The following is a 23,992-nucleotide window of genomic DNA, read 5'->3' on the forward strand; positions in this document are numbered from 1 at the left end:
TCTACCACTGAGCCAACCAGCCAGGGCTTAAATGGCATACTGTTTTGATTACTAAAGCTTTGTAATGTAGTTTAAAGTTACGAGGTGTGATACTGTCATCTTTGTTCTTACTCAGAATTTGCCTTCACGATCTTTTATGATTTCATACAAATTTTGGATTTTTTTTTCTATTTCTATGAAAATATAGTACTATTTTTTATAAGTGATCTTTGACTGGTACACTCCTGGACTCTTTTTTTTTTTTTTTTCACAGTGACTGAGAGAAAGAGGGATAGATAGGGACAGACAGACAGGAACGGAGAGAGATGAGAAGCGTCAATCATTAATTTTTTGTTGTGCGTTGTAACACCTTAGTTGTTCGTTGATTGCTTTCTCATATGTGCCTTTACCGTGGGCCTTCAGGAGACCGAGTAACCCTTTGCTTGAGCCAGCACCCTTGGTTCCAAGCTGGTGAGCTTTTGCTCAAACCAGATGAGCCTGTACTCAAGCTGGCGACCTCGGGGTCTCGAACCTGGGTCCTCCGCATCCCAGTTTGATGCTCTATCCACTGCACCACTGCACTCCTGGAATCTTAAAAAAGTTATTTAGCATAGTACAAACCATTTCATTGAATTTTCATTATGTTTTGTTTTCCCCTTGCCTCTGCAGATGTTGTAATACTTTTGTTACTATTAAGACATTTGTGTATAGAGAGAAACTAGAATGTATTTATGTACTATTGCTTATTTTTTAATTATTGATGTATAATTGACATAAAATTTTATTTCAGGTGTACAACATAATGATTTGATATTTGTATATATTACAAAAATATCACCACAAAAACTCTAGTTAATGTGTGTCTGCACAGTTACAGATTTTTTTTTCTTGTGATAACTTTTAAGATCTATTTTCTTAGCAACTTTTGTATATGCAGTACAGTATTATTATCTATATTTGCCATGCTAAGATGGTATCTTCTGACTTACATGTACTCCTGCTTATTGAAACTAATATTTCTTGCCTTTGAATTAGAGTATATGTTGTCATTTTTTTTTCATGTGTAAGGCAGAGGCATAATTGGAAGGCCTCTGATGTCCTTTATAACTTGAATTTTTATTTATATGTGTGATTATCTGTGCTTTAACATTTTCCTCAGTATGGATACTGATAACTGTGTGTGGAGAAAAATGTAAATATGAAAAGGGAAGTCAATATGTAAGTAATTGTTCCAGTGTTCGTAATTATAGTTTAAACTATTTCAGAATTGAGGAGAAAATACCTAAGTTCTCAAATAGCCTTGTTTTATTAGATTTCAGAGTTTAATATTTTCAGGGTTTTTTTCCTGCTTCTTATTAGCATGTATTTGATGCTGAATTTTCTCCTGGGCCATTAAGTTTGTTTCGTTAGTTTCTTCTGAGATATCTTTTTCTTCTGTGCAGCCTCTTCTTCTGGTTTAGAAACAGCCTGCTCTTTTTCAATAAGGATCATCTCAGTGTGACAGGGAGAGTTTATGTATGGGTTAATCTGCCCAGGGCTCTGTAAATTCTGAGCCGTGGCCCTGGCTGGTTGGCTCAGTGGTAGAGCATCAGCCCAGTGTGTGGAAGTCCTTGGTGTTTCCTGGTTAGGGCACACAGGAGGCAACTATCTGCTTTTCCTCTCTTTCCCCTCCCCCTTCTCTCTGTCTTCCTCTTCTGCAGCCATGGCTCAATTGGTTTGAGAGCATTGGCCTGGGTACTGAGGATGGCTCCATGGAGCTTCTGCCTTAGGTGCTAAAAATAACTCGGTTTCAAGCATGGCCCCAAACGGCAGCGCATCAGTCCCAGATGGGGGTTTCTGGGTGGATTTTGGTAGGGACACATGCAAGAGTCTGTCTCTCTGTCTCCCCTCCTCTCATTGGGAAAAAATTAAAATTAAAATTAAAAAATAAAAGAAATAAATTTTCAGCCATATCTTGGGAGCTATGTTCACCTGGATGTGCTCAATGACCAGAGAATCTGCATCTAAACGCTTAAGTTCTGTATTGCTCTCTGTATTTATAAGCATGTGTAGCAAATTCACTCTTTTGGGGCACCCACCCTGTTCCCAGCCCCACTGTTTGTTTGGCAACACCTACCAACTTCATTGTAACAATGAAATGGCACATACTGCTTCTGTAAAGTGATGTCCTTCAGATACTTGGTGGCTTTTTGGTTATGAATACCCTTGATGGCCTGGGCAGTTTCATGAGTGCTCTTGAAGTGAACAAAGATTTGAACGTCTTGATATGCATGGTTTTGTAGGGATTTTCTAGGTCAAATGAATAGCAAATCATTTCCAAGGTCACTGCTTATGGGAAGAATAGATTTTTGTTAATCTATAAAGTCAAGAATTTAGAGGTATTTTTAATTTCCTGTGTCTTGAAATGCCAAATGTTACTGTTGATTTATACTTTCCCAGATGTGCTTTAAGCTTTGGTTAGAAAGGATCTTACCTCCATGTTGTATTTACAAGTAAAGACTGTTGTGAATATTATTTTTAGAAATAAAACTTATTCAATGCTAATTTATTTTTTATTGAATTTATTGGGGTGACATTGGTTAATAAAATTATATAGGTTTTAGGTGTACAATTCTGTAATACATCATCTGTATACTGTATTTTGTGTTCACCACCCAAGTCAAGTCTCCTTTCATTACCATTTCCTCTCCCCTCTTCTACATCTCCCCCAAAACCCCAAATTGTTCCAGTAATTGCTTGTAAGTAGTAAAAATATATTCTAATGAAAACTAAATATAATATAATTTTTTATAATTTTCTTTTTTTTTAATAAGAAGGGGTTGCTTGTGATAAAAGTTTGTGATGTATCTCTGTATGGACTTTATCAAATAAAATTTCATAATAATTTCTTTCTCAACTACTTAAACCTTTGAGAAGTTTAGTGTTGCTGACATGAACAAACCAGAGTAGTCGGCCAAATGCTATTTTTATATTTGGCATCTTTTTCAGGTTTGTACTAATAAAAAACAATACTTTGTTGTGTTTTGAAAATACATATTTCAGTTTGGAGATATAAATTAAGCATATCTTTGACCCGTCTGTATGATACCATGTTACTAACTGAAGGAATACATCAACTATAAGAAGGAAAGTGAGGAATTGATAAATAGTAATCTGCTATATATTTCAGGTTTATCCATTTTTGGAACTGTTCAATCACAAATACAGCATATTTCTTTTTTTTTTGTTGTTTTTTTTTTTGTTTTTTTTTTTTTCATTTTTCTGAAGCTGGAAACGGGGAGAGACAGTCAGACAGACTCCCGCATGCGCCCGACCGGGATCCACCCGGCACGCCCACCATGGGGCGACGCTCTGCCCACCAGGGGGCGATGCTCTGCCCATCCTGGGCGTCGCCATATTGCGACCAGAGCCACTCTAGCGCCTGAGGCAGAGGCCACAGAGCCATCCCCAGCGCCCGGGCCATCTTTGCTCCAATGGAGCCTTGGCTGCGGGAGGGGAAGAGAGAGACAGAGAGGAAAGTGCGGCGGAGGGGTGGAGAAGCAAATGGGCGCTTCTCCTGTGTGCCCTGGCCGGGAATCGAACCCGGGTCCTCCGCACGCTAGGCCGACGCTCTACCGCTGAGCCAACCGGCCAGGGCTACAGCATATTTCTTATTAATTCCTAAAGTCTTTGACTCCTCTGTCTCCTTTTTGTCTTAGATTTAGTAAAAATTTTTCTGTAAACTTGTGCTTTTTTTCTTATCCCATCTTTCTATCTATTTTTAGTTAATATCTTGCCTTTGAGGTAAGTGATACTGACCTATAAAGTAGAAAAAGATCAGCTAGCTTACTCTAGGGAGAGCAGGTGTAAAGTAGTAAACCTGACAGGAAGGAGGGAGTGTGTCATTCGTTACATTTTCATCTTGGTCTCTTGCAGTATTAGATTATAAAATTGACCCAGTAACTGACCCTATACTTAATGCCCTTGGTTTTGCTTTGCTACCCCACTTCGTATTCTATAGTGGATTTTTAAATTAATTAATTCATTATTACTGAGCTTGAATTTAGTTTTGTGTAGTTTTTCTTTATTTAGGTAGTAATTTTTCCTGTTGAGTATCAAATGGAGTTTTTCTCTCCTTCTTTAATCCAAGATGTACATCATGTACTTTTGTTGTTGTTAGTTTATTTGGAGGCATTGCATATCATTAGAGCAGGGGTCCCCAGACTTTTTACACAGGGGGCCAGTTTACTGTCCCTCAGACCATTGGAGGGCCGCCACATACAGTACTCCTCTCATTGACCATCAATGAAAGAGGTGCCCCTTCCGGAAGTGTGGCAGGGGCCGGATAAATGGCCTCAGGGGCCACATGCAGCCCGCAGGCCGTAGTTTGGGGATGCCTGCCTTAGAGTAATGAGCTGTTACAAAGAAGGCAAGAAAGTGATAGGTTTGGTTCATGGCCAAACCATAGAAGTGAGTTGAGTGGAAAACATTTTTTTTTTTTTGTATTTTTCTGAAGTGAGAAGCAGGGAGGCAGTCAGATAAACTCCCTCATGCGCCCAACCAGGATCCACGTGGCAAACCCACCAGGGGGCGATGCTCTGACCATCTGGGGCGTCGCTCCATTGCATCTGGAGTCACTCTAGCACCTGAGGCGGAGGCCATGGAGCCATCCTCAGCACCTGGGCCAGCTTTGCTCCAATGGAGCCCTGGCTGCAGGAGGGGAAGAGATAGAGAGAGAGAGAAAGGGGAAAGGGGAAGGGTGGAGAAGCAGATGGGCACTTCTCCTGTGTGCCCTGGTTGAGAATTGAACCTGGGACTTCCACACGCCAGGCTGATGCTCTATCACTGAGCCAGCAGGCCAGGGTGAAAGCTTTTTTTTTTTTTTAGTGTAAATATTATGAGATTTAAACTTGGTTCTGCAGTTCTATATTTAGTAACTTATTTGGTATTTTTTGCTTTTTTCATCTGAAAATGGGATGGCTGATTTTATTCCAGTTTTGTCGATAAATCAAATGTGCACTGGTTTCAATTAATACTTACTATTTTATGTGAGATTTTGGTGGCTTAGGAAATTAAAAAGAAATCAATAAACTCTGACTTCTGTTCTCAAGATACATCCAGGTTTATAATCCCATAATGGGAATAGGACCAGTATACAGATAACCATAACTTTTCCTAAGTGGCATGATGAAATTACTTGCCAAGGAAAAAGTGCAACAGAAAGTGAAGACCAAATCGGCAGACATTTATTGACTTCTACAATGTGCTTGCCTTTCTGGTCAATTGAGAGACCAGATATAAAAGCTGTGGTCCCTGCTTTGGAGAGCTGGGTATAGAAATCACTGTACATACGAATGAGGTTATAGTTTGGAAGTACTTTAGGTTTATTCTTAAACTGTGTATTATATATATAAAACATCTAACTGTTAAGATTCTTAGGTTTCAAACTGGGAAATTGTAGTTGCTTGTTTAACTACTTATCTTGGCAATGAGTTTTTGGTTTGGCAGTTTGTCTCAGGTCAGACAGTTGTGTCAGGAGCATTCACATATAAGAGTTATTTTTTTGTAATGTTTTCAGAATTGTGCCACTTGGATGCTTTCTAGATATTTAAAATTTGGTCATTAACCAGGTTTACCATATTAACATGAAAAATAACTTGAAAAAGAAAAGTTTTAGCAACTGCATCTTAAGTAAAAATAAATGTATTTAAGATTCAGTGTAGTACTTACAAGTTTATTCATTCCAGATTAAACAAGGAAAGTTCTTTAAAACTCAGCCATTATTTTAATTGGTATGAAGCATGCAGGAGGTAATTAGCTTAAGGAAAATGGTAAAAAGAATCAGGCATGATTTATATACAAGCTTTTTATATGAAGAAATGACTATGGAAGGTTTTTTTGATATGTTTAATTATGTTTGTTGACAGGATAATTAAAGGTGTGTGTGAGTAGATTTATGAACAAAATTTAATTATAACAAAACCTTAAGTTGTTGGAAACTTTTCCTCAAAATTTTAAACTCAACAATAATTTAATAACACCCATCTGGATGAAGTAAGGTATTTCTTTTAGTATTAATTTAAATTAAAATTAATAACTTTTTTGTTCCCTGAACCATTTGGAATAAGTTGCTGACCTGATGTCCCATCACTGCTAAACACACTTCATTGAGTTTTTTCTATAAACAAGGATACTTTTGTAGTTAATCACAAAACAGCCAACAAAATCAGGAATTAATATTGATATATTTTACTATTAAATCCTCATATTCTTATTCAAGTTTTACCAACTGTCTAAATAATGTACTTTATTTTATTTTAGTTTTAGCGTACACGTGCACGAGAGGGGAAGGAGGAGGACAGATAGGGAGAGAGAGACAGGAAGGGAGAGAGATGAGAAACATCAATTTTTTGTTGCACCTTAGTTGTTCATTGATTGCTTTCTCCTATGTGCCTTGACCAGGGCGCGGGGGGCTCCAGTAGAGCAAGTGACCCCTTGCTCAAGCCAGTGACCTTGGATTTCAGGCCAGCGACCATGGGGTCGTGTCTATGATCCCACACTTAAGCTGGCAACCTCGGGGTTTTGAACCTGGGTCCATGGCATCCCAGACTGATACTTTATCCACTGCGCCACCACCTGTCAGGCTTAATAATGTACTTTATTAAAAAGGAATTTAGTTCAGAAATATATTACATTTATTTGTTGTGAAACTTGGTCTACTCCAGTCTAGAATAGTTCCTTGTTTTCCTCAGCTTTCTTTGATTTTTATGATCATAATAACACTTTTGAGGGTTACAGGCAGTTATTTTTCTTTGAATAGTATCTTTCAATGTGTTTCTTCATCACTAGATCCAAGTTAATGTAGTTGTGGTAGGAATATCACAGAAATGATGGTGTATTATTTTCTTCCTTCCTATCAAGTTCTTGATTTCAGTTTGTCCTATTACTAATGATTCTTTTTTTTTGACAGAGACAGAGAGAGGGACAGATAGAGACAAACAGGCAGGAAGGGAGAGAGATGAGATGCATCAATTTCTTCGTTTCAGCTCTTAAGTTGTTCTTTGATTGCTTTCTAATATGTGTCTTGACTGGGGTGGGGGTGGGGGACTACTGCAGAGCGAGTGACCCCATGTTCAAGTCAGCAACCTTGGGCTCAAGCCAGGGATGTTTGGGCTTCAAGCCAGCGACCTTTGGGCTCAAGCCAGCGACCATGGGGTCATGTCTCTGATCCCACAGTCAACCCTGCGCTCAAGTTGGTGAGCCCGCGCTCAAGCCAGATGAGCCTGTGCTCAAGCTGGCAACCTCAGGATTTCGAACCTAGGTCCTCTGCATCCCATTTCGACACTGTCTACTGCACCACTGCTCAGTCAGGCATGAATGATTCATTTTGTTTCATCATTAACAATATTTTAATCACTTGATTACAGTTATGTGACAGGTTTTTCCACTGGTAAAATTATTCTTGAAATATTTCTTTTTGTGATTTATAAGTATCTATGGGAAGATACTTTGATATTGTGTATATATTTCATTATTAAACTTTTCAGCTCATTTTATTCATTGGATTATAATCTACTAAAAATTACATTTAATTTAATTGATTTTAGAGGAAGCGGAAGTGGGGGAGAAAAAGACAGAAACATCCATCTGTTCCTTTTTTTTTTTTTGTATTTTTCTGAAGCTGGAAACGGGGAGAGACAGTCAGACAGACTCCCGCATGCGCCCGACCGGGATCCACCCGGCACGCCCACCAGGGGGCGATGCTCTGCCCCTCCAGGGCGTCGCTCTGTTGCGACCAGAGCCACTCTAGAGCCTGGGGCAGAGGCCAAGGAGCCATCCCCAGTGCCCGGGGCATCTTTGCTCCAATGGAGCCTCTGCTGCGGGAGGGGAAGAGAGAGAGAGGAAGGAGAGGGGGAGGGGTGGAGAAGCAGATGGGCGCTTCTCCTGTGTGCCCTGGCCGGGAATCGAACCCGGGACTTCTGCATGCCAGGCTGACGCTCTACCACTGAGCCAACCGGCCAGGGCCCCGATCTGTTCCTTTATTTGCCCTGACCAGGGATCAAACCCTCAATCTTTGTGTATCTGGACCATGTATGCTCTAACTCACATCGGCCAGGGCGGTTTATTATCCATTTTTTAATTATTTTGATGCTAACATTGTCCTAGATACAGCCCCTTTTTGTATTTTATTTGGGATGAAAACTTTTTTCTTTGATGTCATATCTCTTGTTTTTTAGTGTTTTAAATAGAGATACAAAATGTTTGCTTACAGTATGTATTACCAACCAGGGAAGCTTATCCAAGTCCTGGTGTGTGCAGGTTTTTTTGGCTCATTCATGTAGGAATGGAGCTCCTTTGTGACTAACCTTATTACTTGGCTTCTTAGCCCCCGCCGGCAGCGGTCAAATTGATATATTATGTCCCAGAGCCTCTGGTGAATGAAATAGCTGATGTGGGCCTGTGCTCCAAGTATACAGAGTTAGTTTCTTTTACCGGGAAAGTATTTTTAGGATTTGCCCCTTTCTCCCAGGATCTGTTCAAAGGTCAGTCCTTTTTTTGGAATATGTAGGATTTGAACACCCTAAGCCTGTTGACAGTTTGTCATCTCCAATAAACATAAATGTTTAAAGAAAGAAAAGAATCAATTTTTTTTTTCAGAGAGAGAGAGAGAGAGAGAGAGTCAGAGAAAGGGATAGATAGGGATAGACAGATAGGAATGGAGAGAGATGAGAAGCATCAATCATCAGTTTTTCGTTGCAACACCTTAGTTCATTGATTGCTTTCTCATATGTGCCTTGACCACGGGCCTTCAGCAGACCGAGTAACCCCTTGCTCAAGCCAGTGACCTTGGGTCCAAGCTGGTGAGCTTTGCTCAAACCAGATGAGCCCACGCTCAAGCTGGCAACCTCGGGGTCTTGAACCTGGGTCCTCGGCATCCCAGTCCGATGCTCTATCCACTGCGCCACCTCCTGGTCAGGCTCTACCAAATTCTTCCGGTGCTACTTACTATATACTTCACCAAGAAGAGTCTTGGTTTAAATACTCGTGAGATATCAAAATGTATAGGGAAAAATTTGAAATCAATGTAATAAAACAAGAAATTCTTGCTTAGGACAGACAATAGTCCAGCCACTTCGCTAACCTAAGTAGAAGGGATTAGTAGTTAACATCACAATGTCACAGTAATTATGCCTATATAATATTTGTATGTACTTAGGCTGTAGTTAATTTATATGTAGTTGTATTCTGTAATATGGATTATTATAGTTTATATTTCTATAACTAGGACCTAGAACATTAAGAACCTAAAGGATATTTATATAGAAGTAAATGGCTATTTTTTCTCATCAATTACTAATTTATCTTTAAACCAAATTAAAGAACAAAAAAGTGGAGCAAAAAGTTTCTAAGAATCATTCAACTTTGAAGCTGACAGAGCCATTGGAATCATATCGTCCAGTATTTCCCCAAACTAACGTTGCATAATATGTAAAAATATTTATGTTGTAAAGTGGATACTGCATAATGTGCCCCTTTTGGACCTATAAAGCACACTATCATTTTAAGTGTTTGGGGAAGTCTTGCAGTAAAGAAACGTGTTTAACTTACCTATATGTAATATTTCATGACACATATTAGTTCTCCAAACTATTTTTGGATGCCCAACAAATTATTAATACCACAGCATAGTCTGGGAAATGCTCTTGTAATGTTCTTCTTTTTATAAATCTAGATGCTTATGCCGTTAGAGTTTAAACATTTCTTTTGAAGTTCATCTGTCCCTGGAACACTGCATTTATATTAAAAACTTTTAAGCAGTTACAGTCCAATGTTTAATGCTTCTTTGCTATTTTTAAATGTCTACTTCCCTTTCCTTCCCAACCTCTGCCTCCCAGATGGCTTAAGACAAAAGTCTTTCTTGCTCATAGAACACTTCCTTTGAATTTAGGGAGTCAGTGCTGTTCAGTATAGAAGCTACTGGCCATTTAAATTTTTTTGAATTGAGATCTGTTTTGCATACCTTAAAATTCATCCATTTAAAGTGTACAGTAAGATTATGTTTGGTATATTCACAAGATGGTCCAATCATCACCACTATCTTTTTTTTTTTTTTGTATATATATATATATATATATTTTTTTCCCATTTTTCTGAAGCTGGAAACAGGGAGAGACAGTCAGACTCCCGCATGCTCCTGACCGGGATCCACCTGGCACGCCCACCATGGGGCAACGCTCTGCCCACCAGGGGGCGATGCTCTGCCCATCCTGGGCGTCGCCATATTGCGACCAGAGCCTCTCTAGCGCCTGAGGCAGAGGCCACAGAGCCATCCCTAGCGCCCAGGCCATCTTTGCTCCAATGGAGCCTTGGCTGCGGGAGGGGAAGAGAGAGACAGAGAGGAAAGCGCAGCGGAGGGGTGGAGAAGCAAATGGGTGCTTCTCCTATGTGCCCTGGCCGGGAATCGAACCCAGGTCCTCTGCACGCTAGGCCGACGCTCTACCACTGAGCCAACCGGCCAGGGCATCACCACTATCTTGATTCCAGAACATTTTAGTTGCTCCAAAAAGAAAGCTCATAGCTTTTATCAGTCATATCCCCATCCTCTTCCTCCTCTGTCCCTTAGCAACAACAAATCTATCTGTGTCTATAGATTTGCCTGTTCTGGGCATGTCATATAAGTGGGATCATATAATATGTGACTTTTGTGTTTAGGTTCTTTTATTTAACAATGTTTTCAAAGTTCACTGTGTTGTAGTATGTCAGTCTATGATTCCAACTGTATAGAGATACAATTCATATGTAATATGATTACCCATTTTTAAAGTGTGCAGTTAAGGGATTTTTAGTGTCTTCACACATATGTACAACCATAACTATAGTTAATTTTAGAACACTTTGGTTACCTCAGAAGGAAACCCTGTACCTCCTTTCCTCTTAGCTAATGTACTTTTATTTTGCCTGTACTGAGCATTTCATGTAAATAGAATTGTGCACCAGATGGCCTTTTGTTTCCACTTTTTATTTATTAATACTTAGCATGTTTTCAGGGTTCATCCATGCTGTATTTTGTATCAGTACTTTCTTTTTTGTGACTGAATGGATGTATGGCATTTTATTTATGCACTTCTCAGGTGAAGGACTTTTGGATTGTTTTCATGTTGTGGTTGTTGTGAATAATGCTACTATAACATATTACTATAAGATACATAACTTTATAAACATTCAAGTATGCTTTTCTGTGGGCATGTGTTTTCATTACTCAAGTATATACCTAAGAGTGAAATTGCGCGGTCATATGGTAACCTCATGTTTAACCATTTGTGGAACTGCCTAACTTTTCTCATGTGGTTACACCAATTTACATTCCCACTAGTATTGTATGAGGGTTCCAGTTTCTCCACATTCTCACCAGTATGTTTTGATTATAGCCATCTTAATGGGTATTAGGTAGCCTTTTTGTAGCTTTGATTTGCATTTCCCTAACAACTAATGACATTGAGCACTTTTACATGTGCTTTTTGACCGTTGGTGTAGCTTCTCTAGAGAAATGTTTTTCAAATCCTTTGTACAGCCTGACCAGGTGGTAGCGCAGTGGATAGAGCAATAGACTGGGATGTGGAGGACCCAGGTTCGAAACCCCGAGTTTGCCAGCTTGAGTGCGGGTTCACCAGCTTGAGCGTGGGGTCACTGGCTTGAGTGTGGGATCATAGACATGACTCTATGGTTGTTGGCTTGAGCCCAAAGTCACTGGCTTGAGCAAGGGGTCACTCGCTCTGCTGTAGCTCCCTGCCCTGGTCAAGGCACATACGAGAAAGCAATCAATGAAAAGTTAAGGTGCCACAATGAAGAACTGATGTTTCTCATCTCTCTCCTTTCCATCTGCCTCTGTCCAAAAAAAAAAAAAAAAAAAAAAAAATGAAATCCTTTGTTTATTAGAAATTGGATGGATTGCCTGACCAGGCGGTGGCGCAGTGGATAGAACATCGGACTGGGATGCCAAGGACCCAGGTTCAAGACCCTGAGGTCGTCAGTTTGAGCGCAGGATCATCTGGTTTGAGCAAAGCTTACCGGCTTGGACCCAAGGTCACTGGTTCGAGCAAGGAGTTACTCAGTCTGCTGAAGGCCCGTGGTCAAGGCACATATGAGAAAGCAATCAATGAACAACTAAGATGTTGCAATGAAAAACTGATGATTGATGCTTCTCATCTCTATCTGTTCCTGTTGTCTGTCCCTATCTATCTGTCTGACTCACTCTCTGTTTCTGTAAAAAAAAAAATAAAAAAGGTTTGTTTTTTAGTTTTTTCATTGTATGAGCTCTTATATTTTTGATATATGTGCCTTATTATCACAGTGGTTCCAACCCCCCGGGCCGTGGACCGGTACTGGTCTGTGGGCCATTTGGTACCAGTCCACAGAGAAAGAATCAATAACTTACATTTCCATTTTATTTATATTTAAGTCTGAACAATGTTTTATTTTAAAAAAATGACCAGATTCCCTCTGTTACATCTGTCTAAGCCTCACTCTTGACGCTTGTTTCGGTCGCGTGATATATTTATCCGTCTCACCCTAAAGGCCTGTTTGTGAAAATGTTTTATGACATTAAACTGGTCCGTGGCCCAAAAAAGGTTGGGGACCACTGTCTTATCAGACAAGATTTGCAAATATTGTCTTCCATTCTCTGGGTTTTCATTTTCTTGATGGTATCCTTTGATATAGAAATTTTAAATTTTAATGAATTCTTACAGCTATTATTTTTTCTGTGCTTTAGGTATTATATTTAAGAAATTATTGCCTAATCAAGGTCACAAAGATTTATTTTTACATTTTATCTTAAGAGTTTTACAGTTTTAACTTTTACATTTAGATTTTTGATCCATTCTGAGTTAATGTTTGTATATGTTGTATGTAGGTAGGAGTCCATATTTATTCCTGTGCATATGAGTATCTGGTTATGTTAGCATCATTTGTTGAAAAGATTTTTCTTTCCTTATTGAATTATCTTGACATCTTGGTTGAAAATTAAGGATCTTGGAACATATGGACTCTCAATTCTATTCCATTGATTCATAGTCTTATATCAGTACGACAGCACCTTGATTACTTTACTTCTGTAGTTTGGAAATTGTAATATATATATCTTTCAACATTGTTCTTCCTCAAGGTTATTTTGGCTACTCTGCATTCCTTGAATTTCCAACGAATTTTATGATCACTTGTTAATTTCTGCCAAAAAAGCTGCAGGGATTTTGATAGGGATTGTGTTGACTCTATAGATAAATTTGGGGAGCCATCTTAATGATACGAGATGATCCATGAACATTAAGGTCTTTTCATTTAATTAGGACTCCTTTGATTTCTTCAATGATTTGTAATTTTCAGTGTTGAAGTCCAACACTTGTATTTTAAAAATTATTCCTAAGTATTTTATTTTTTGATTATATTGTAAATGGAGTTGATTTCTTAATTTAGTTTTTTGATTGTTTATTGCTATTGTATAAAATATTATACATTTGATTTTGTATATTGATTTTATATGGCTATTTAAATTTAATTAAAAATTAAATTTAAAATTCATTTTTATATTTCTCCTAGCTACCTTTCGAGAGCTCCATAGCCACATGTTTAATGACTATAATGTAGATTAGCACAGATTTGATTATTTTCAACATTGCAGTTCTACTGGATGTCAATAAAAATAACCCCCAAGAGTACCCCTTTACCTTTATTCCATATGTCCAGATGTTTATCTCCATATGTTTATACTCATATCCAAATGTTTGGACATTTCTTTAACAAATAGTGACTTGTTTTCTTACACCTTTTCTCATCTTCTCAACATAACTTATACCAGTTTTGGATTTATTCATATGTTTATTACTTGCATTTAAATATTCACAGCTAAGCATACAGTAGACTGATTCTACTTATTAATTAATTAGTTATTTTTTTTTGACAGAGACAGAGAGTCAGAGAGAGGGACAGATAGGGACAGACAGACAAGAGAGGAGAGAGATGAGAACCATCAATTCTTCGTTGTGGCACCTTAGTTGTTCATTGATTGCTTTATCATATGTGCCTTGACCAGGGGTGGGGGGGCTACAGCAGAGCAAGTGACCCTTGCTCAAGCCAACGACCTTGGGCTCAAGCCAGTGACCATGGGGTCATGTCTATTATCCCATGCTCAAGCCAGGTGAACCTGCGCTCAAGCCAGTAACCTCGGGGTTTTGAACCTGGGTCCTCCGTGTACAAATCTGATGCTCTATCCACTGCACCACTGCCTGGTCAGGGTGATTATATTTCTTAAGCAAAATATACTGCTCACAAAATTAGGGGATATTTCAAAATGAAATGAAGTGATAAAATATCCTCTAATTTTTGTAAGCAGTATATTTTCCCTCTTGGCGCTAATAAATACCTCATTTTTGGCTGGCTTGCTTAATTATGTATCTATCTATAGTCTCTAAACCCTCTCCTGGATGTATAAATCTTACCTCAACATAGTATAAAACATATCAGTAATCTAGCAGTTGTCAAGAACTGTGAAGGATCTGAAATTTAACCCTATCTGGGACTAACAGCCAGCTACAGTGACTGATGTGGTAGAAGATATGAGACTTCTGGGTCAGAGACATACGACTTTATTACTCACAGGAATACCATTAGCCAGAAGATCAGCATCTTCTTACACTGTGCTTGTTCCCCAAACCCCAGTTTACAGTGTGATATGAAGAGTGCCAGGTGATATCTTCATATGTATTGGATTATTTTTTGGAAGGAAGCTTGAATTTAGGGAACCTGAATCTTTTATTTTGGTTAGTAAGCATGCCTTCCCTTTGCTAAAGATGGAGATGCTTTTTTTGTCTTCTAAGACCTTTCTGTACAGTGGTCCCTTGTCTATCGCAGGGGTTAGGCTCCAGAACCCCCGCGACAGGTGAAAGTCTGTGAAGTAGCGACCTTATATTTATTTTACTATTTATATATATATTTTAAGGCTTTGTAAACTCTCCCACACTCTTATAAACCTTTCCCACACTGTTAGTAACCTTTCCTGCACTTATTTTGCTTATTTTACCATAAAAATAATTAAAATAATATATAAAAATACCTGTATACCACAAAATCCCACAGTAAAAATCTGATACAAAACTAGATATATACAATATAAAAATCCGTGATACAGTGAGACTGCAAAAAGTGAACTGCGATATGGCGAGGGAGAGTGGACAGATGTCCTTGAACGGATAGTCGAACAAGACTACCAGTGCTTCTGCTTTCATAGGGTACAGAAATGCAAATATCCACAGAGAATTTTCTCTCATTATCAGTTTCATTTCCACCCTCAAGATACCTACATATTTCTTGGTGCACTTGATCATCTTCTCCAATCAGGATTGTCTGGATTATTAACATTTTAGTCCTATAGCATAGCTGTCATCTCAGAAATTTCCTTTGCTATCAATCTTGGATTTCCTTTTGCCTCTTTGATGTAGGTCCTATTTTCTGTTTCCCATGCTTCTTTCTTAGCTTTCTGTTTTGAGGATGTACATCCTCCAGTACTTCCTGAGGAAAAAATACACGGAATATTTTTAAAAATTGACATTTTGTGTGCTGACAAATCTTATTCAATTTTCACCAGGTTAATGGTTTGACTAGATATAGAATTATAGGTTGGAAAGAATTTTTTCTCATATTGTGAAGGCATTCTTCAATTTTTTTCATATTCTACTAGCTTTTGGTGTTCTTTTTGAGATGTCAAGCACCATTTTGATTTCTGATTCCTTGTATGTGATCCCCCCACCCCCACCTTCCTCTCTGGAAGCTTATTGAATCAGTTATTCCTCATGATGTTCTTTGATATGGGTCTTTTTTTCATTAATTGTGCTAATCATTTGATGAGAACATTTTTTTTTTTTTCTGAAGCTGGAAACGGGGAGAGACAGACAGACTCCCGCATGCGCCCGACCGGGATCCACCCGGCACGCCCACCAGGGGCGATGCTCTGCCCACCAGGGGGCGATGCTCTGCCCCTCCGGGGGACTCGCTATTCCGCGACCAGAGCCACTCTAGCGCCTGGGGCAGAGGCCAAGGAGCCATCCCCAGCACCCGGGCCATCTTTTGCTCCAATGGAGCCTCGGCTGCGGGAGGGGAAGAGAGAGAGAGAGGAAGGAGGGGGCGGGGGTGGAGAAGCAAATGGGCGCTTCTCCTATGTGCCCTGGCCGGGAATCGAACCCGGGTCCCCCGCATGCCAGGCCGACGCTCTACCGCTGAGCCAACCGGCCAGGGCCTGATGAGAACATTTAATGGACATTTATATTCTTTAGCTCTGGAAAATTAACTTGTATGATTTTGATGGTTGTATCTGCTGTGTTTTCTCTTTCTTGTATTTTTATTAGAGTTGGATCTTTTTGTTTTTTTAAAATATTATTTTTATTTTATTTATTCATTTTAAAAAGGAGAGAGAGAGAGAGGAGAGAGACGGAGAGAGAAGGGGGAGGAGCAGGAAGCATCAACTCCCATATGTGCCTTGACCAGGCAAGCCCAGGGTTTCGAACCGGCGACCTCAGAGTTGGATCTTTTGGATTGAGCCTATAATTTTTTGTGTGGTTTTGTTTCCCTTTAAAATGTCTCTTTATTGTTATTTTAATGGGGTTTGGAGGGTGGTTCACCTAGGCACAATTGTGATTAAATGCCGTGTTTCATAATACATTTTAAAATGCAGTTATTCAAATTTTTTCAATCATACTTGTCAAGTAGTAGGATAGCACTAGAAGGATTACAAGAGTTTTTCTTTTTTTTTTTTTTTTTTTTTTTTTCTCATTTTTCTGAAGCTAGAAACAGGGAGAGACAGTCAGACAGACTCCCGCATGCGCCCGACCGGGATCCACCCGGCACGCCCACCAGGGGCGACGCTCTGCCCACCAGGGGGCGATGCTCTGCCCATCCTGGGCGTCGCCATATTGCGACCAGAGCCACTCTAGCGCCTGGGGCAGAGGCCACAGAGCCATCCCCAGCGCCCGGGCCATCTTTGCTCCAATGGAGCCTAGGCTGCGGGAGGGGAAGAGAGAGACAGAGAGGGAAAGCGCGGCGGAGGGGTGGAGAAGCAAATGGGCGCTTCTCCTGTGTGCCCTGGCCGGGAATCGAACCCGGGTCCTCCGCACGCTAGGCCGACGCTCTACCGCTGAGCCAACCGGCCAGGGCTACAAGAGTTTTTGTGCTTATATCTGCCTGACTTTTGGGGGAAGAGGTGGTATCTGGAATATTTTTAAAGACAAATGAGTAAAGGTGAGCTTATCTGCTTTTAAAAAGCAAGTTTCATGTCAGATTTACCAAACAGATTTATTTTTTCCTAATCTCAAATAGGTACTATTATAAAACTTGTGATTTGTCACTTTTTAGATATGCATGTATAGTTTAATCTAAATGATCTATTTCCAAATAATGTTCCAAAAATGAATTGTAGTATTTCATAGCTGAAACTGATGTCATAATCTAGTCTTTTCAATGTAACATATAGTAACTTGAGTCCTTGAGAGTATAAGTGACTTATGACAGCCATATAAGATAGCAGAGCTAGAATAAAAACCCAAATGCCATATCTTCTCATTATTTTCTAGAAACTTTACTTTGGCTTTAATGATAATTTTTCCTAAATAGTCAATCACAGTCAGAGCAAGTAACTTTATTTTCTGAATCTCAAACAGCTTAGTCTTTGATCACCTGTCCCCTTCCCCCCTCTCTCCTCTGACACTTTATATGTGTAGGTGAATATCAAGTTTATTATCTCAGTTTCCAGTTAGACTGTATATAGCTGGTCTAGGCAGATGATATAATACCTTGTGTATTTTAAAGGTGATATGTTATTGAGAACTGAAGCCAGTATGCATGAAACTATTAAAAGCATTTTTAAGTGTTTTAAGATTCTTTGGCTTCAAGTGACAGAAACTCATATTGAACAAAAATAACAAAGATGTGAATTTACTAGTTACTAATTAGACCACATGAAAAAGCAGGAATTACTGGAATCAAGGACTCTGTCTCTCATTTCTGCTTCTTTCTGCATGTTGGCTTATCCTTTCAAATAGGCGTATTCCATGAACTGTGAGACATCCTTACATGTGTTTCAGACCTCACATAGCTGAGATAAGAGAAAAAGAAAGCTCTCTATTTTGGAATTAGTTTGAAAAATTCAGGGAGGTTTCTATTATGGTCCTGTCTCTCAAACAAGGTCACTCTAGCTTAGAGTGGACAAAGTATTGGAATTGGTCAGATGCTGAGTATGCGGTGGGGAGGAGTTATTTTCTCTTTTCTATCAAGATGAAAGAATGCTTCTCAGACAAAAACGTTAAATATTTTTATAAAGATCACTATCAGTCTTTTTACATATACCTTTATATTTTTCCCTTAATTCCATATGAATTTATAACATCTTCTAATTCTCAAGTTGATAAATGAGTTTTTCTTTGATTATAAATTCACTTGACTTCCTATGAGTGACATCTTAATTTTATCAGTTAAGTGTCTCCAGATCACATTTCATGATGGAAAACCCTGTTGGGAAGGTTCTTATAGCAGGCTTGTCTCATTTATAATTGTTCTGTGGTAACTTAAAGATCATAAGGAATGTTTTCAATCTAAGTTTCTCCCTGTTTTATTCTTTTATTTATTATTTTTTTTGTGTCTCTGTGTGTTTAGGAATAGTGTGTGTATGTGTGTGTGAGTGGCGTGTGTGTGGGGGGGGTGCTTAGCCAGGCATCTCTATACCTTGGGTCTTTTAAACCTTTATCCACTGAAAAATTTTAGAATGTTCTATTTGCAGTTTCTCTCATTCACAGAATCTGCAGAGATTCCAAGTTATACTTTGCTTTATCTGAAAGAATATTTTTCATCTGTGTAGTAAGAAAAAATATATATCATATTCTAAAATGTGTATGTAGGAATATATATGTCTCGTTATTCTGGCATTTTTTATGAATATGATAAAGGTAGGTATTTTGAAATGGAAGCAATTTTATACTTAAGGCACTTTGTAAGTGTACTGTTCATTCTCTTTATCTTGTTAGGATTTTAAGAAAACTTTATAAATGATTTCAAGATTTATATTGTGTAAGGTTTTATGTCAAAGGTTTTAGGTTCACAGCAAAGTTGAGATGAAACACCTCCATCAGAGTGGCACATTTGATAACCTACACTGACACATCATTATCATGCTAAGTCCATAGTTTAGGGTCCACTTTTGGTGTTATACATGCTATGGATTTTAACAAATGTATAATGCCATGTATTCATCATTAGTATATCATACAGTGTGTTTTCACTGCCCTAAAAATCCCGTGTCACACCCATTCATCCCTTCCTCTGACCACCCAGTGATCTTTTCCACTGTCTCCGTGCTCTTTTTCCAGAATGACATATTGTTGCACTTTAATTGGTATGTAGTATTTTCAGATTGGCTTCTTTCTCTTAATCATATGCGTTTAAGATTCCTTCATGTCTGTCATGGATTGATGACTCATTTCTTTTTAGGGCTGAATAGTATTGTATTGTAAAATGTACCCTGTCACCTATTGAAGTATATCTTTGTTGTTTTCCAAGTTTGGGCTGAATAAAGCTACCATAAACATTCATATATAGGTTTTTTTTGTTTTGTTGTTTTTTTTTTTTTTTGTTTTGTTTTTTTTTTTTTAACAGAGAGAGAGAGAGAGTCAGAGAGAGGGATAGACAGGGACAGACAGGCAAGAACAGAGAGATGAGAAGCATCAATTATTAGTTTCTCATTGTGCATTGTGACACCTTAGTTGTTCATTGATTGCTTTCTCATATGTGCCTTGACCGCTGGCCTTCAGCAGACCGAGTAACCCCTTGCTCAAGCCAGTGACCTTGGGTCCAAGCTGGTGAGCTTTGCTCAAACCAGATGAGCCCGCGCTCAAGCTGGAGACCTTGGGGTCTCGAACCTGGGTCCTTCCGCATCCCAGTTTGATGCTCTGCCTGGTCAGACATGTATAGGTTTTTGTGTGGACAGATGTTCCTCTGTCTTGAATGCAGAGTAGTAATGCCCTGAGCACCTGCTTCATGGTGACCTACATCAATGTTTTAAATCAACTAAAAACAGCATCTTCAGTTAGATTTTTTTCTTTTAGAGAGAGACAGAAAGATGGACAGATAGGGACAGACAGGAAAGAAGAGAGATGAGAAGCATAAATTCTTTGTTGCAGCATCTTAGTTGTTCATTGATTGCTTGCTCATATGTGCCTTGACCAGGGGGCTACAGCAGAGCCAGTGACCCCTTGCTCAAGCCAGTGAGCTAGTGACCTTTGGGCTCAAGCCAGCGAACACGTGGTCATGCCTATGATCCCATGGTCAAGCCAGTGACCCTGTGTTCAAGCCGACAACCTCGGAGTTTCTAACCTGGGTCCTTAGCATCTCAGGCTGATGCTCTATCCACTGCACCACCACCTGGTCAGGCAGATTTTTCTTTCTTTCTTTCTTTCTTTCTTTCTTTCTTTCTTTCTTTCTTTCTTTCTTTCTTTCTTTCTTTCTTTCTTTCTTTTTTTTAAATTTTATTTTTTTATTTTTATAGAGACAGAGAAAGAGTCAGAGAGAGGGATAGATAGGGACAGAGAGACAAGAACGGAGAGAGATGAGAAGCATCAATCATCAGTTTTTTATTGCGACACCTTAGTTGTTCATTGATTGCTTTCTCATATGTGCCTTGACTGTGGGGCTACAGCAGACTTGAGTAACCCCTTGCTCAAGCCAGCGACCTTGGGTTCAAGCTGGTAAGCTTTGCTCAAACCAGATGAGCCCGTGCTCAAGCTGGTGACCTCTGGGTCTTGAACCTGGGTCCTCTGCATCCCAGTCCGATGCTCTATCCACTGTGTCACCACCTGGTCAGGCAGATTTTTCTTTATACATTTTACATTATAGGGTCCTTAATATTCCATGAAAAAGTAAATATATATAAAGCCCACCTAATAAAAGGGCCTCTCATATCTTTGACACAGCAATAATCAGCCACATGATTTCACATATATGCTAGGAATAAAGGCATAGCATGAAATGATTAATATTAATATTTACTTTTCAGATGATCTCAAATACTGACAATATAAAAAAGGATAATTGAAGAAAATAATTATATCTGTCCAGATAGCCATTCCCTTGATCCTTTGAAGCACACTAATAAATTGTTATAATTTTGGATTATTCTCTATAATAAATACTCTGATTTAGAATAATGTCTAAAAAATGTTAATGACTTACTGTTTTTTATGGTGAATCCAAGAAGAGTTGATTTTTCCAGTCTGGTCAGCTTTTTACTTGTTAGGATGGAATGATGACTTCCAAGCTCTCCCTGTATCTACAGCCAGAATCTGGAAGTTTCCACTTGAATCCATGTAAACACAATAAATTAAAAATTAATAAAAAAACAACAAAGTTTTTTTCTTTTAGATTTTATTTATTGATTTTAGAGAGAGAGAGAGAAGAGAGGTAGAGGGAAGAACAGGAAGCATCAACTCCTAGTAGTTGCTTCTTATATATGCTTTGACCAGGCAAGCCCAGGGTTTTGAACCAGTGACCTCACTCAGCAGTCCAGGTTTACATCTTACCCATTGTGCCATCACAGGTCAGGCAGTATGGCATTTTTTGAAGTATTTATCTTCAGCCAAATTTGATTTCAACTCTGTTGTTAATTCAAGCATTGATAAAACTGAGGTGACTGATGATCAGAATCGAGAAGAAAAAATAAAAAGCTAATACTCTTTTTTTATTTGAGAGTAAGAGAGACAGACAAGAAGACAGGAAGGGAGAGAAATGAGAAGCATCAACTTATACTTGCAGCACTTCAGTTGTTCATTGATTGCTTTCTCATACATGCCTTGACCGGGAGGTGGGTGCTCCAATCATGCCAGTGACCCCTTGCTCAAGCTAGCGATAATAGGGTCATGTCTATGATCCCACATTCAATCTAACAATCCAGCACTCAAGTTGGTGACCTCAGGGTTTCAAGCTAGGTTCCTCAGCATCCCAGTGATACTCTATCCACTGTGCTACCACCTGGTCAGGCAAAAAAGCTAATACTCTTTTCAAATTAAAATGGTATCATTTAATTATGTTGTTAACTGTTGCTTCAATCAACTTTTTTTTCCCCTGGAAAAACTTACATCTAGGATTGTTGATTCTGACTCCTGTAATGTGTGGGAGAAAGGAGATTGAGACATAGTGGACTTTAAATAGTTAATGACCATTCAAAGAAATAATTATAGTTATATATAGTGATTTGTAGTTTTAGAAAGTGGTTTTACATGCATTATCTTTTTTGAGTTTCACAGCTACTTCAAATGATTGATAGAGAAATTCGTTTCTCTGCTTTGTAATTGTGGACATTGAGAAACTGTCCTTGTCCAAGTTGACATATTTTAGTAAATAGTAGAGCTGACATTAAGAAAATGGTTTTTTGGGCCCTGGCTAGTTGGCTCAGTGGTAGAGCATCGGCCTAGCGTGTGGAAGTCCCTGGTTTGATTCCTGGCCAAGGCACACAGGAAAAGTGCCCACCTGCTATTCTACCCTTCCCCTTCTCCTTTCTCTCTCTCTCTCTTTGCCCCTCCCACAGCCAAGGCTCCACTAGAGCAAAGTTGGCTCAGGCGCAGAGGATGGCTCCATGACCTCCGCCTCAGATGCTAGAATGGCTCTGGTTGCAATGGAGCAATGCCTCAGATGGGCAGAGCATCCCCCCCCGCTGGGCATGTGGGGGGGGGATCCCAGTTGGGCACATGCGGGAGTCTGTCTCTCTGCCTCCCTGCTTCTCCAGGAAAAACACACACACACACACACACACACACACACACACACACACACACGCTTTTCTGGTTCAAAGGCTTGTGTACTTTCTGCTGAACCAAAGCTTTCTATAGATCTAGAGCAGCAGTTCTCAACCTGTGGGTCGTGACCCCGGCTGGGGTCGAACAACTGAAACACAGGGGTCGCCTAAAGCCATCGGAAAATTAAGGTGCCATAACACCTTATTGAAAACACACAGGTTGAGAACCGCTGATCTAGAGCAAGAAGATGGTGTTTGGCATTTAGCAGCATAGCACATGTATCTTGACTGTTGCTTTGTATTGTGATCTTGGAAATAACCACTTTTTACCATGTGCTCTCTGGTTTTCAAGTAGATTTTTAGAACTTGGCAATTTATGTCCCATAGAGTTTTAACACTTAAGATGCTTGGGAAGAATGGATGTTTTTCAAAATTTTAATTTTATTTTATTGTGATTATTACCATTTTTATGTCATTATTACTTTAATCAGACATTACATTATAACCACATCTCACATATTACAGTGAAAAGAAAGGAGGAATTCAGGATAATAGAAAAAGTAGGCCGGAATTTATACACTCAAATCTCTCTAAACAGTGACCTTGGGAAGTTATATACTTGCTGCCATTGCCCAGGTTATCCAGTGGATTTCATATTTTAAATAATGGCTTCAAGATTTTATTTGCATCAGTACAAAGGTGTATCTATTCTACATGAAAATATTAGTGAACTTAGTCAATAGTTTAGTTGTTGGGTTTACATTATACCGAATTAGTTTCCAGATTATTTTTAGCTAGTATGTGTAGGTTCGGCAACAGAATTTTTTTTTTGTTTGTTTTTTTTGTATTTTTCTGAAGTTGGAAACGGGGAGGTAGTCAGACAGACTCCCGCATGCGCCCGACCAGGATCCACCCGGCATGCCCACCAGGGGGTGATGCTCTGCCCATCTGGGACGTTGCTCTGTTGCAACCAGGGCCATTCTAGCGCCTGAGGCAGAGGCCATGGAGCCATCCTCAGCGCCCGGCCAACTTTGCTCCAGTGGAGCCTCAGCTGCGGGAGGGGAAGAGAGAGACAGAGAGGAAGGAGAGAGGGAGGGGTGGAGAAGCAGATGGGCGTCTCTCCTGTGTGCCCTGGCTGGGAATCGAACCCGGGACTCCTGCATGCCAGGCTGACGCTCTACCACTGAGCCAACCGGCCAGGGCCAGAATTGT

At 39.4% G+C, this 23,992-nt stretch overlaps 1 protein-coding gene across 27 annotated transcripts in view; it reads left to right on the forward strand.

The window, feature by feature from the left end:
- ABI2 (abl interactor 2) overlaps positions 1-23,992 on the forward strand; it is a 109,333-nt gene that overhangs the window by 19,012 nt on the left and 66,329 nt on the right. The window lies entirely within an intron of this gene.

The sequence above is a fragment of the Saccopteryx leptura genome, chromosome 7, assembly GCF_036850995.1.
Source record: "Saccopteryx leptura isolate mSacLep1 chromosome 7, mSacLep1_pri_phased_curated, whole genome shotgun sequence".
In the NCBI taxonomy this organism is placed as follows: Eukaryota; Metazoa; Chordata; class Mammalia; order Chiroptera; family Emballonuridae; genus Saccopteryx; species Saccopteryx leptura.